Raw genomic sequence first — 15,115 nt, forward strand, 5'->3', positions numbered from 1 at the left:
GTGACGTTCCTCTTCTCCAATCCCATATTCCTTCCCGTCATTTCATCCTTTTTAGTATCTTAGGGTAATAATGCGTGGAGAATGGAGACATTTCCCCCATGAGAGATGAGACTAGTTAATTGTCTAATGTACAAAATGACTTCTCTGATTGCGATCCATGTGGTGCCATGCACAAAATCGGGCAGTGCGCCACTCCGTAGTAGTAGGTGAGGGGGATCACCGACCATGCCGGAGATGTCCTGTAAGGAGTCGCAGTGACGTTGTTTTTTACTTAGAAGAGGTAGGTGGAATAGGGTTGGTGTTCTTCTGCAAGACAGGCAGGAAGCATGAGGGGGTGGATACGCACACTAGCAATGTGAGTGCCGGAGAGGTGGGGGAGCCTATGTGTATAAATATACCACAGTGAACGGAGAAGCAGTCACATATCAAGAGAGGTCCGGAGACTGGGAACACTCACAGAGGTAAGACTGACTTTACAGCTTCTACGTAGCGCAGACTGCAGTCCCACCTGCCCAGATTGTAGGACTTGTCTTATAACAGGTGAATGCACATATCTGTCTGTGTACTCTCTTACTAGGGCTGCCTGGAATTTCTTACTCGTGTGAGTCTCCAAAGACGAGATGTAGCTCTAAGAAACTTTTTTATATATATATTTTTGGCCAATTTTGATTTCGGGGGGGATACATGGATCCGTAATGGCAGCCTTGATACCTTGTTATATAGGGGTTATGTTAGACAGACAGCTTGCGATCTAACCGGTAGCAATATCAATCCAAAAAAGGGAACCCCCCCTCTACTAGATTTGGAGAACAAACAGAGATAAAATCCATCAACTGGATTTTAATAGGCGGGGGGGGAAGGCGCTTTCTATGCCTCTGCTGAGTCCATAGAGATCCCGTCTGTGCACACACAGATAACACCTTGATTCCATTCATCCATTGAGGGCAGATTACAGAGGTTTTGCAGATGAATGCTCGGTTCCACCGCTGATGCTCCAAACTCATGGTGAAAGGAGCAGATAAAGTGGCTGCAGAGAAAAAGGACCAGCACGTGGCGGCCAAGGGACACTGTTGTGATGCAAATTCCCGGATGCACAAACTGGAGAGAGATGACATTGTGCTGCTGAGGAAAAGGAGCTGTGTAGTCTGCAGAGACGAGGCTGGCGGTCTGCAACCGGAGCTGCAGATACAGTGCCAGCCAGCCCTACCGCTCAGTGCAAAACTTCCTTGTGTTCTACAGAACACGCAGCCAATAATGGAGCAACCACACCGTTAGTGGGGAAAGTGCGGCACATTTTTAAAAATGTCTATTTTAGCTTTTTCATATATTTTATGTTTCATATCCATTACTATGCTGCATTTTATTCATGAATATGACTGCCACATTTTTTTTTTCAATTTGAATGTATTATTTTTAATGATTTCTTCTAATTTTATATTGTCCTTTATTGTTATTAGTGCAATTATTATTTTATATTGATTTCTTCATTATTTTATAGGATTCCTTTTTGTTTTTTTTATTTTTTATTTCAATTACTGCAATTATTTTATATTTATTTTTATTTTGGTTTTATTGCTATTATTAGTAGTAGTATTAGTGCAATTTTTTTTTAGTGATATTTTATTTAATAGTATTCATTTTGGTTTTATTGCTATTATTAGTAGTATTAAGGTAATTATTATTTTTTTATTAATTTTGCATTTCCTAGGATCCATTTTTTTGTTATTATTAGTAATAGTATTATTGTAGTTATTATTTCTTATTGAGTTTTTTATTGAATAGTATTTATTTTAGTTTTACTGCTATTATTAGTAGTAGTATTAGTGCAATTATTATTTTTTTTATTGATTTTTTATTTTACAATATTCATTTTGGTTTTATTGCTATTATTAGTAGTAGTGTTAGTGCAATTATTATTTTATATTAATTTATTATTTTATAGGATTTCATTTTGGTTTTATAATTTATCGTTATTATTAGTAGTAGTAGAAATGTACATATTATTTTATATATATTTATTATTTTAGATGATTTCTTCTTTTATATCTTCATTAATTATTATTAGCGTAATTAATATTAAATATTTATTTCTGAATTATTTTATAAGTTTCCACCTTGTTTTATCTATTTATTATTATTACGGTAAAAAAAAGTATTGATTATTTAAAATTATATTTTTTCTTGTCATATTTACATATTTATTGAATAATTGGCCTTTTCTGGAATTTATTTTTTTTTCTATTTTTAATTCTTTATAATTTTTTTTTTACTATTGCTATGCTTCATTAGTATTTAATGGTGTTTTGCCTTCATGATTATTATTATTAGTGATTAATCATTTATATTTAATTTGTAATTAGGAGTCGTAATTAAAATTTTGGATTTTTTTAATTTTTAAAAATTATTAGTGTTTTAAATATTTTGATATTATATTATTTCCATTATTAATATAATTTTTGATTAGTTTATTAGATTTGTATCTATTATTTATAATAATTATTTAATTTTTATAATGATATTAAAAATCATTAATAGTAATATTTTTTATTACTATAACTATATTGCCCTTTGATTATTTTTGTTTTCATTAATCATTAATAGTATTTAATAATTATTATTGTCATGTTGACTTTGACCACTGGTGACCACCATATGGCCAAAATCTATCTCCTCATTGTCTTATGTCTTTATCTTCAAGTTTCTTAATGGTCAAGGTTTCTCTGATCATTTTGTACCATTTTTCTTCATTTTGGGCTTAAATTGGCCATAGATGTAAAAGCCCTCCCACCATGCACTAATCTATGGGAAGGATCACATTAGTAGATCCCTCAATGTGCGATTTCCCATGAGACAGAATTTTTTTGAGTGGGAATTATCATGTTTTTTGGGTTGTCCCACATGTGCTCCTCCCAAGTGATCGACTGATGGTCAGATTTGGTAGCCTAGATCTTGATAAGATTGTGTGGATCCTGAATGATGATGAACACATATGGCTTTGCTCTATGGTTCTGGCTTAGAAATCTTCATCATTCTTCATTGTGGAAGTCTTAGAAAAGTTCAGTTGAGTCATCTTCTCTGAAGGTCCAAGATATCTTGGCTTTTAGTACTGGGTATTCCCAAGATGTTGGGCTGACTGTTCTCGTCTTGGACCTTCAGAGATGTATCTAGTGAAGAATAACTTGGATGTAGAGATTCTGATTCCTTGACTGATGATGATGATGACCTAAAGAGGTTGTCCACCACTGGACAAGCCGTTTCTAAGCATTGAGATGGAAAGGTGCCAATCCAATAGGTAAGTAAAGAGATTTTCATTTTATGCTGAACCTTGGCCAGTAGTGGACAACCCCTTTAATTTCACGGTGAGACATAAACATCATTTATGGTCCTCTTGTGGCAGCCAATATCAGGTATTAGAGAGGTCATCCAGGACTTTTTTAGTCTAAAAAATAAAACATACTTGCTGAAGTTCCCCTCTCTGGCTTCCCCACTGGTCTCTAAGCCTTCTCTTCTGAGGGGAACATCATGCGCCAACTCCAGCCAATGAGTGTCCACAGTGATGAACAACACACCTCTGCTGTGACAAGTGATTGGTTGCAGTGGTGACATGTTGGAATCAAACAGGGGGCATCCTAAGGTGTCTGGTGTAAAAAGAAAAGTTCAGAACCCCTTTAAAAAATTCCGCAGGAGCCTTCCATTCTTAAGGAAGTCTAGTTAGTCCATTTGCCTCTTTATTTTGGTTCACATTCTTGTGAGACTCTACATAAAACTTGTAGGAATTATTTCCTTCATCAGGGATTTGTCTGGATTGAACAATCACTTTTTGTTAGACCGTTTCGCACTGATTAAAGGGTGTAGGCTCCCGAGATCTCTGGGGATCAGCTGTAATCATTGGAAGATTGTAGTAGTAAGTATTCAATTTCTCTACAGCACTACCGCAGGGAAAATGAGGTATTACACATCTATCAAAATTACTAAGCTGCACTCAAAGAGGTAAGCACTGAGGTTCCCTAGCATAAAACACAATAATGTTTGGCATACTACAATAGAGTATGCCAAACATTACAACTACAATACATGAAAAAGAATTAATGAAGGAGAATACCACTTTAAGAAAACCCTTTGATTAACGGGTAGGGATGAGCGAGTACTGTAGTATTCGGACTCGCTGTACTCGTTACGAGTACCTCCTAATACTCGGGTACTCGTAACGAGTCCAATGTAAGTCTATGGGAAATGCGATTAATGGGCAGAGACTGTGATGGACTGGGTGGGGACTGTGCGAAGACTGTGCCAGGCTATGCGGGACTGTGCTGGCCTGTGCAAAGACTGTGCCAGGCTATGCGGGACTGTGCTGGCCTGTGTCGGGCTGTGCCGGACTGTGCTGGCCTATGCGAAGACTGTGCCGTGCTGTGCGGGACTGTGCAGGGCTTTGCAGGTACTGTGCGGGACTGTGCTGGGCTGTGTGGGACTGTGGTGGGCCGTGCTGGGCTGTGCGGGGACTGTGCCGTACTGAGCGGGACTGTGCTGGGCTGTGCGGGGACTGTGCCGTACTGAGTGGGACTGTGCGGGGACTGTGCCATGCTGTACGGGACTGTGCAGGGCTGTGCAGGGACTGTGCCATGCTGTGCGGGACTGTGCAGGGCTGTGCAGGGACTGTGCGGGCTGTTGCGAATATTGTGAGGCGAGTAGTGAAATACTCGTGAGGATTCGAGTACTGCGAGTACCGCATTACTCGCCGAGTACCGAATCCTCACGAGTATGCTCGCTCACCCCTATTAACAGGAAGTCAGAGCAGAAGGCTGCAGTGTATAATAGTGCAGCAGAACGTTCTCATCATATTAAAAGGGAAGGCAATCACAGCCTATGCCCAGCATAAAGGGATGATAACAGAGGACAATAGACTGACATCATTGGCCCTACAGTCAGTCTTTCCCCCAGCAGGAATGGCTGATACAAGAGGACAATAGATTGACTTAATCTGTCCTAGAGTAAAGGCCCCTTTACATTTGGTGATGCACCAGCGATCCCGACAACGATACAACCCGGTCAGGATCGCTGGTGCATCGCTAAATGGTCGCTAGTGAGCTGCCAAACAGGAAGATCTCACAGCGACATAGCAGCGATCTAGCGGTCATTACTTACCTTTCAGACGCGGCGATCCTGACGTCCTCCCGTCCGCGTCCACGCGTCGCTCGTTGGCGCCAGCAGGAAGCGCCCAACAAGAAATGGAACTGCGTGATCTCGCGCGATCAGCGATACACAGCGGGGGAGTCGGTCGGAGGTAAGTATCACACATAGCGATATCGCTGCTGCGTCACCAAATCGGTGATGCTTTAGCGATATTGTTAGCGATATCGCTATGTGTAAAACCCCCTTCAGTCTCTTCCCAATCTAAATGACTGATAATAACAGGGGTTAATAGATTATTTTAATCGTTCCTATAGTCAATGTCCTCTGGCTGATAACAGGGGACAATAGCTTGCTTTCAGCCGACGTGTAATCAAAAAAGGGCTGCTAACAGGTAAAAAATAGATTGCATTCTATAAAATATTCTACAGTATCGCGCGGTAAAGTAATATTTCCGATACTTCTCTCTTGCGACGTGAAATAAGACAGATCTGTCCGCCCTGTTCAAACGCCGCGTCGCCCTGTGATCTCCCGGGTCCTCTCGTTTCTGCCTCCTGACCCTCACACATGGCGCAGACGCCCTAATTATGTCCACACCAGCGATTCCACCGTCACAATCCATGTATCTGCGGGAGACTATGCACGCACTGTTTCATGCATTAACGCCGCCATTCCAAGCTGAGCAATTTAGGAGAAAATTGTATTCAGAAGTTATTGGGAAAATTTATCAAATTGCAAATTGAAAAAAAAAAGAGGATTAACCCTTTCCTGACTGCACAGAAAAGTAATATTAATCTTAGTGGGATGAGAATATCTGGATTTGCAGCTGCTGCACCCCTAGGCTCCGTATTAGTAGCGCCCGTGACCATCAGAACTTGGCATGGATAGAACTGTCAGACGGTTCATGAAATCGAGCTGTCTCATACCCAACTAATAATGCTCACTGGGTGACCAGAATAGCAGCATATCTTGCAATACCAAAATTGTAAATAATGGTGCCATACGGTGCTCGGGCAATACTGTGCTATGCTGTGTTTGCATAAAATTTACCATAAATTGTGCAAAGGTGTTCCCTCATTTACCCAATCACTCACCCATCTACCATAATGGTTGTTTGGTAAAAAGATGAACATAATGCACCACATGTAAAAATGACATAGTGCACATGTTTCGTCTTTCATCTACTTCTTTTAAACCCTTTCCGAGTCTTGAAGCGGTTTAGGGACCTAATATATATATTCTTCAGGGTGACTTCGTTTGGAAGCTGCCCGATCTTTGTAGGAAAAAGGCGTCAGTGGCGGAGCCGCAAAAAAGCCGCCAGCAAAGCCACTCAGGAAAAATACAGACGGCTTTCCTTTGAAGCAGCTTCCGAGAAAAACCACAGCGGCACTGCCATCGGAATTAAGTTGTGTGCACATACCCTCCATGTACATTAGACTATTGTCAACTGTCTTGGATCGGCCGGAGGTATAATGTGTAAAGAGACCACATGGCTTTTCCCTGAAATAGGATGTCAGGGGACAAAATGGTCGAGCAGTTTGAAATTTAATGCCTGACCCTTTTGTGCTTCAGGAGACAAGTCAGTGCCACTTTTCTATCTTTGTGTCCTGTAGTCGTTAGTGGATTTTTTTGCTCCAAATTCCTCAAATTCATGCACTCGGTTCATAAATTTGGAATACTCTTTATTTTTGTCTTTAACCTTTTTTTGCATCTTTTTAGGATGAAAAGTCGCATGGTCCTCTAAAGTTTCACATTTGCGTTTGGAGGCACAGCGGACGCTCGCCGTGAAGCTCTGCCCCCTGCCACGCCCCCTTCGATCAGCTCCGCCTATGGGCGCATGCCGCTGCTTGCGACCTGCGTACCCTATCTTTAGCATTGGGTACGCAGGCAGTGCACAGGTATGCTTTTTCCGCCGCATGCATCCTTTTGACGGTGCGGCGATTGCACCAAAATGCAACACGTTGGGTTTGGCACAGGTCGCCGCACCGTCAAAAGGACGCATGCGGCGGCAAAAGCATTCCTGCGCACGGCCTGCGTACCCAATGCTAAAGATAGGGTACACAGGTTGCAAGCAGTGGCATGCGCCCATAGGTGGAGCTGATCGGAGGAGGAGTGGCAGGGGGCGGAGATTCACAAAATTATACAAACCTTAAAAAAGGTATAGGTTAAAAGACGAGTAAGTCACAAAGGAAAACAAACAACCAAAAACTAGGCAAAAAAAGGTACAAATGCAACAATGAAGGCGTTGTAGACACTATTATCTGACAAGGAGGTGTGGCCTTACTTAAAAGGGGATGTGGTTTATTGGAAAGGGGTTTGAGTATTTCGTGACCCCATGCACCAAAAAATATGAGAAAATTTTGGTGCAAATTTGTCACTGAGCAAATCAATTAATATAAAGTGCAACATATGAATTGAACAGAATGAACCATGTATAAATATGGGGCATTGTTAAAGAAAGAGACCGCATTGGTAAATCTGCCCCCTTGTGTCTCGTCGGGCGCACATATTTCTTCTTTTTGGTGCAAGTCAATAATATAATTGTCTAAAATGATTTTGCACAATGTAGAAAGTGCAAATTGGGGGCAAGATCACTAGCTAAGAACGAAAAATTTGCCCCTGGCCCCACAGACTGAGATGCAGCTTCTTATCTTGGGGTAAATTCACAAAATTTGCACAAAATCTAATGCAAAGAGTGAAATCCACAGCACCAATTTAGATCCAGATTTCCAATCTTCATCAACGGTAAATATTAGTGATGAGCATACGTGGTCAGATAAGGTGTTATTGGAGCATGCTCAAGTGCTAAGCGAGTGCCTTCGGCAAGCACGAAAAATATGTTTGAATTCTATCAGTTGCGTGTATCGTGGCTCTTCGACCTGTTTGTTCGTCTCCCTACATGTGTTGAGGCTGTCAAACAGGTGCAAGACATGCAACCGTGGGGACTCGAATATATTATTCGAGCATGCCGAAGACACTAGGCTAGCCCACGAACATGCTCGGATAACACCTTACCTGGGTTTGTTCACTCATCACTAGTCAATAATTTCTTTGTAGGCTTTTTACACCATGCGTGGATGACATTTATTAAAAAGAGCATGGCAGCTGCCAAGTCTCCCCTCAGTCTACGATAAGAAGCACGGGATGACTTTCCAACACGTCGGATCCACTTTGCTACTTCATAAATGTACTTTGCAGTGATGGATATTAATAGGACCAGTTTTGGACCCTCCAAGTTTGACACCACATTGACCATGGGTTTTTTTTCACATTTGATGAGAAAATAGATGCCTGAACTATATATAAGTGGAAATAAAAGCAAATGACCCAAAGGAAGGAGATTGTAGAGCCTTTGCACGTCTATTGAGCCTTGGTGACCCGGTGATAAAATCTTAGCTCCATACTTGATTGGAACGGATGCTGAAGGTTCAAAAGGCCACATAGATGACCCTGAGATGATGCATGATGTAGTACCTGATGACTGTTAATACTTGACCACACCAGCAGCACTTCCCTCACTAATGCACGTGATAGTGAGCATTACCCAGCTGGTAAACCCAAGGACTTGGCGGTCAAGATGATGGATTATTATGAAGCCTTATTAAGTGGGATGGAATAAGTTGCCAAAGTTAGTTCTGGTATGAGCAACCAGAGTTGCCAGGAGATACTCTGAGGGCCCCTATTCCCACACAATAATGGGCCAAAAAGGTCCAGCAAACGACAACCCCATTTGGAGGTAATTTTGGAGAAGTCACCACTAGAGTCTATTATGGGAAAATCCAATAATAACGAGAGATGAGCGAATCAAGTTCATGCCAAAATTTTATCTGGATTCAATTAATTTGTGATTTCCTAAATTCCTACCTAAATTAGCCGCTATGTGGTTGTACTAATTTCTTAAAGTGCACATCTTTGGCGAGAGCTTGATTTATGGAGGGCATGGTTTGCCCAACGCCAGATCCTCTTTAAGTAAATTCAGGAAGAAAACTAACTTTTTAGTGCCACCCAATAAGGCCTCCATCCAAGGTGTCACATCCAAACAATCAGTACTTGATTTAGGCGAATCGATTTGCAGGACTCCAGTCCATCATCTGGGTCGGTAATCTGTGACTGTTGGATGGCATTTCCAGCTTATAGCCCAGCAAATGAAAGGAAGAGGCAGGAATGCCGGGAGACAGGGAGACTTACAGGCCTCCCATCCTGCCCTCATGGATTACTGAGCTAGCCGATGAACTGGAGTCCTGCAAATAAATTCTCCCATCTCTAATCAGACGTGAGTATTCTTTTTTGAGAAGATATTTGTGTTCCAAGTTCCAATAAAGGGTACAAAATTGATTTAAAGACTAGCTACCTACAATGGGTGGCGCTACAGTGCCAACTTTCTTCCTCTTGGAGGAGAGTTAATTTGCATATATTTTTCCCAGGGAGCCCATCTTGGTCTACAATTTTCCCAAAGCCAGCTGGCTCTTCCCTTAGATCCATGTTGGGGTACTGGATCAAGAGTATACGAGGTAGTATGAGATGATCCAACAGAGGTAATGCCAATGGTGACGTTCTTGTTGTCTCTCCTGACCTTACACCTATAGGGTAAGCATTGGAGACAACAATGTGGCCCATGTTATTTACTAGTGCCACAGTTAATGTTTTATAATATTGGTGGAGATGTTCTTCGTCTTTCATAACCATCTTAACAGCTTCTTTCCTAGATGAGAATTTGCTTTATCATCTTGTTGCTGCTGATTGTCATTGAGCTGAATCGGCACCGCATGTCTTTCTTTATGATTTCCTGTTTGGATACAAGTCTGACTATATGTTAAAGTGATATGAGCCCTGGAGCTTTATGTTTAAGGAACACCGGCGTTGTCGATCACTATGGGAGGAATAAATAATTATGTAGCCTCTGTATTCTGAGATATCTGTATTATCTGTAAGAAAGTACCCCATTGGAAGATAGCACATACTCTCAATGACAGTACAATCTTAGCTGTTACACGTAGTATTAAGGCGCAGAGCTTGGCAGTTACACATAGTATTGAGGCGCAGAGCTTGGCAGTTACACAGAAACAGTAATAAGGCAGAATGCTTTGTGATTCCATACAGTAATGAGGCACAAAATGTGGCTGTTACCTTCAGTGTTGAGAAACAGAGCTTTCTAGCTAAACATAATATTGAGACACAGAACTTGGTAGTTACACATAATAGTAAGGTTCAAAGCTTGGCAGGTGCACATAGTATAGAGACACATAAGTTGGTGGTTACAAATAGTATTGTGGCAAAGAGCTTGTCAGTTACATATTGATTTGAGGCATAGCACTCGATTATTACGCATAGCATTAAGGCACATAGCTTTGTGGTTACACACAGAATTGAAGCAAAAAGCTTGGTGATCATACATAGTATTAGGACACAAAATTTGTCTCTTACACATAGTATCAAGGCACAGAGCTTGGTTGCTCTATATAGTATTGAGGCACAGAACTTGATATGCACATCTTGTATTAATGCACAGTGCTTGGTGGTTACACACTGTATTGATGCCCAGAGTTTTGCAGTTAAATATAGCAGTGAAGGATAGAGCTTTGTGGTTACACATAGTATTTAAAATAATAAGCTTAGTGGTTACACATAGTATTAAGGCACAGAGCTTGATGGTTACACATAGTATTAGGGTACAGAGCTTGATGGTTACACATAGTATTAGGGTACAGAGCTTGATGGTTACACATAGTATTAAGGTACAGAGCTTGATGGTTATACATAGTATTAAGGTACAAAGCTTCATAGTTACACATAGTATTAAGGTGCTAACCTTGATGGTTATACATACTATTAAGGCACAAAACTTGCTGGTTACACATAGTATTGAGGCACAGAGCTTGAGGGTTACACATAGTATTAAGGCACAAAGCTTGTTGGTTACACGTAGTATTAAGACACAAAGCTTGTTGGTTACACATAGTATTAAGTCACAAAGCTTGTTGGTTACACATAGTATTAAGGCACAAAGCTTGTTGTTTACACATAGTATTAAGACACAAAGCTTGCTGGTTACGCATAGTATTAAGGCACAAAGCTTGCTGGTTCTGGTTACGCATAGCATTAAGACACAAAGCTTGTTGGTTACACATAGTATTAAGGCACAAAGCTTGTTGGTTACACGTAGTATTAAGGCACAACACTTGTTGGTTACACATAGTATTAAGGCACAAAGCTTGTTGGTTACACATAGTATTAAGACACAAAGCTTGTTGGTTACACATAGTATTAAGGCACAAAGCTTGTTGGTTACACATAGTATTAATACACAAAGCTTGAGGGTTACAAATAGTATTAAGGTACAGAGCTTGATGGTTACACATAGTATTAAGGCACAAAGCTTGTTGGTTACACGTAGTATTAAGACACAAAGCTTGTTGGTTACACATAGTATTAAGGCACAAAGCTTGTTGGTTACACATAGTATTAAGGCACAAAGCTTGTTGGTTACACATAGTATTAATGCACAAAGCTTGAGGGTTACAAATAGTATTAAGGTACAGAGCTTGATGGTTATACATAGTATTAAGGCACAAAGCTTGAGGGTTACACATAGTATTAAGGCACAAAGCTTGTTGGTTACACATAGTATTAAGGCACAAAGCTTGAGGGTTACACATAGTATTAAGGCACAAAGCTTGCTGGTTACACATAGTATTAAGGCACAAAGCTTGATAGTTACACATAGTATTAAGGCACAGAGCTTGAGGGTTACACATAGTATTAAGGCACAGAGCTTGATGGTTATACATAGTATTAGGGTACAGAGCTTGATGGTTACACATAGTATTAGGGTACAGAGCTTGATGGTTACACATAGTATTAAGGTACAGAGCTTGATGGTTATACATAGTATTAAGGCACAAAGCTTCATAGTTACACATAGTATTAAGGTGCTAACCTTGATGGTTATACATACTATTAAGGCACAAAACTTGCTGGTTACACATAGTATTGAGGCACAGAGCTTGAGGGTTACACATAGTATTAAGGCACAAAGCTTGTTGGTTACACGTAGTATTAAGACACAAAGCTTGTTGGTTACACATAGTATTAAGTCACAAAGCTTGTTGGTTACACATAGTATTAAGGCACAAAGCTTGTTGTTTACACATAGTATTAAGACACAAAGCTTGCTGGTTACGCATAGTATTAAGGCACAAAGCTTGCTGGTTACGCATAGCATTAAGACACAAAGCTTGTTGGTTACACATAGTATTAAGGCACAAAGCTTGTTGGTTACACGTAGTATTAAGGCACAACGCTTGTTGGTTACACATAGTATTAAGGCACAAAGCTTGTTGGTTACACATAGTATTAAGACACAAAGCTTGTTGGTTACACATAGTATTAAGGCACAAAGCTTGTTGGTTACACATAGTATTAAGGCACAAAGCTTGTTGGTTACACATAGTATTAATGCACAAAGCTTGAGGGTTACAAATAGTATTAAGGTACAGAGCTTGATGGTTATACATAGTATTAAGGCACAAAGCTTGAGGGTTACACATAGTATTAAGGCACAAAGCTTGTTGGTTACACATAGTATTAAGGCACAAAGCTTGAGGGTTACACATAGTATTAAGGCACAAAGCTTGCTGGTTACACATAGTATTAAGGCACAAAGCTTGATAGTTACACATAGTATTAAGGCACAGAGCTTGAGGGTTACACATAGTATTAAGGCACAAAGCTTGCTGGTTACACATAGTATTAAGGCACAAAGCTTGTTGGTTACACATAGTATTAAGGCACAAAGCTTGTTGGTTACACGTAGTATTAAGGCACAAAGCTTGTTGGTTACACATAGTATTAAGGCACAAAGCTTGTTGGTTACACATAGTATTAAGGCACAAAGCTTGAGGGTTACACATAGTATTAAGGCACAAAGCTTGCTGGTTACACATAGTATTAAGGCACAAAGCTTGTTGGTTACACATAGTATTAAGGCACAAAGCTTGTTGGTTACACATAGTATTAAGGCACAAAGCTTGTTGGTTACACATAGTATTAAGGCACAAAGCTTGTTGGTTACACGTAGTATTAAGGCACAAAGCTTGTTGGTTACACGTAGTATTAAGGAACAAAGCTTGTTGGTTACACGTAGTATTAGGGCACAACGCTTGTTGGTTACACATAGTATTAAGGCACAAAGCTTGTTGGTTACACATAGTATTAAGACACAAAGCTTGTTGGTTACACATAGTATTAAGGCACAAAGCTTGTTGGTTACACATAGTATTAAGGCACAAAGCTTGTTGGTTACACATAGTATTAATGCACAAAGCTTGAGGGTTACAAATAGTATTAAGGTACAGAGCTTGATGGTTATACATAGTATTAAGGCACAAAGCTTGAGGGTTACACATAGTATTAAGGCACAAAGCTTGTTGGTTACACATAGTATTAAGGCACAAAGCTTGAGGGTTACACGTAGTATTAAGGCACAAAGCTTGTTGGTTACACGTAGTATTAAGGAACAAAGCTTGTTGGTTACACGTAGTATTAAGGCACAACGCTTGTTGGTTACACATAGTATTAAGGCACAAAGCTTGTTGGTTACACATAGTATTAAGACACAAAGCTTGTTGGTTACACATAGTATTAAGGCACAAAGCTTGTTGGTTACACATAGTATTAAGGCACAAAGCTTGTTGGTTACACATAGTATTAATGTACAAAGCTTGAGGGTTACAAATAGTATTAAGGTACAGAGCTTGATGGTTATACATAGTATTAAGGCACAAAGCTTGAGGGTTACACATAGTATTAAGGCACAAAGCTTGTTGGTTACACATAGTATTAAGGCACAAAGCTTGAGGGTTACACATAGTATTAAGGCACAAAGCTTGCTGGTTACACATAGTATTAAGGCACAAAGCTTGATAGTTACACATAGTATTAAGGCACAGAGCTTGAGGGTTACACATAGTATTAAGGCACAAAGCTTGCTGGTTACACATAGTATTAAGGCACAAAGCTTGTTGGTTACACATAGTATTAAGGCACAAAGCTTGTTGGTTACACGTAGTATTAAGGCACAAAGCTTGTTGGTTACACATAGTATTAAGGCACAAAGCTTGTTGGTTACACATAGTATTAAGGCACAAAGCTTGAGGGTTACACATAGTATTAAGGCACAAAGCTTGTTGGTTACACATAGTATTAAGGCACAAAGCTTGTTGGTTACACATAGTATTAAGACACAAAGCTTGTTGGTTACACATAGTATTAAGGCACAAAGCTTGTTGGTTACACATAGTATTAAGGCACAAAGCTTGTTGGTTACACATAGTATTAATGCACAAAGCTTGAGGGTTACAAATAGTATTAAGGTACAGAGCTTGATGGTTATACATAGTATTAAGGCACAAAGCTTGAGGGTTACACATAGTATTAAGGCACAAAGCTTGTTGGTTACACATAGTATTAAGGCACAAAGCTTGAGGGTTACACGTAGTATTAAGGCACAAAGCTTGTTGGTTACACGTAGTATTAAGGAACAAAGCTTGTTGGTTACACGTAGTATTAAGGCACAACGCTTGTTGGTTACACATAGTATTAAGGCACAAAGCTTGTTGGTTACACATAGTATTAAGACACAAAGCTTGTTGGTTACACATAGTATTAAGGCACAAAGCTTGTTGGTTACACATAGTATTAAGGCACAAAGCTTGTTGGTTACACATAGTATTAATGTACAAAGCTTGAGGGTTACAAATAGTATTAAGGTACAGAGCTTGATGGTTATACATAGTATTAAGGCACAAAGCTTGAGGGTTACACATAGTATTAAGGCACAAAGCTTGTTGGTTACACATAGTATTAAGGCACAAAGCTTGAGGGTTACACATAGTATTAAGGCACAAAGCTTGCTGGTTACACATAGTATTAAGGCACAAAGCTTGATAGTTACACATAGTATTAAGGCACAGAGCTTGAGGGTTACACA

General features: G+C 39.9%; 1 protein-coding gene across 1 annotated transcript in view; it reads left to right on the plus strand.

Annotated features, from left to right (window-relative positions):
- Positions 1-334: 334 nt before the first annotated feature.
- The window catches only part of PNOC (prepronociceptin), a 167,255-nt gene continuing 152,474 nt past the window's right edge, over positions 335-15,115 (plus strand). The window contains exon 1 of the mRNA XM_073561904.1: positions 335-461. The gene's annotated coding sequence lies outside the window, so the exon portion shown is untranslated. The remainder of the gene's footprint in view (positions 462-15,115) is intronic.

This window comes from Dendrobates tinctorius, unplaced genomic scaffold, assembly GCF_039654945.1.
Source record: "Dendrobates tinctorius isolate UK_male_01 unplaced genomic scaffold, ASM3965494v1 ptg000332l, whole genome shotgun sequence".
NCBI classification, from domain to species: Eukaryota; Metazoa; Chordata; class Amphibia; order Anura; family Dendrobatidae; genus Dendrobates; species Dendrobates tinctorius.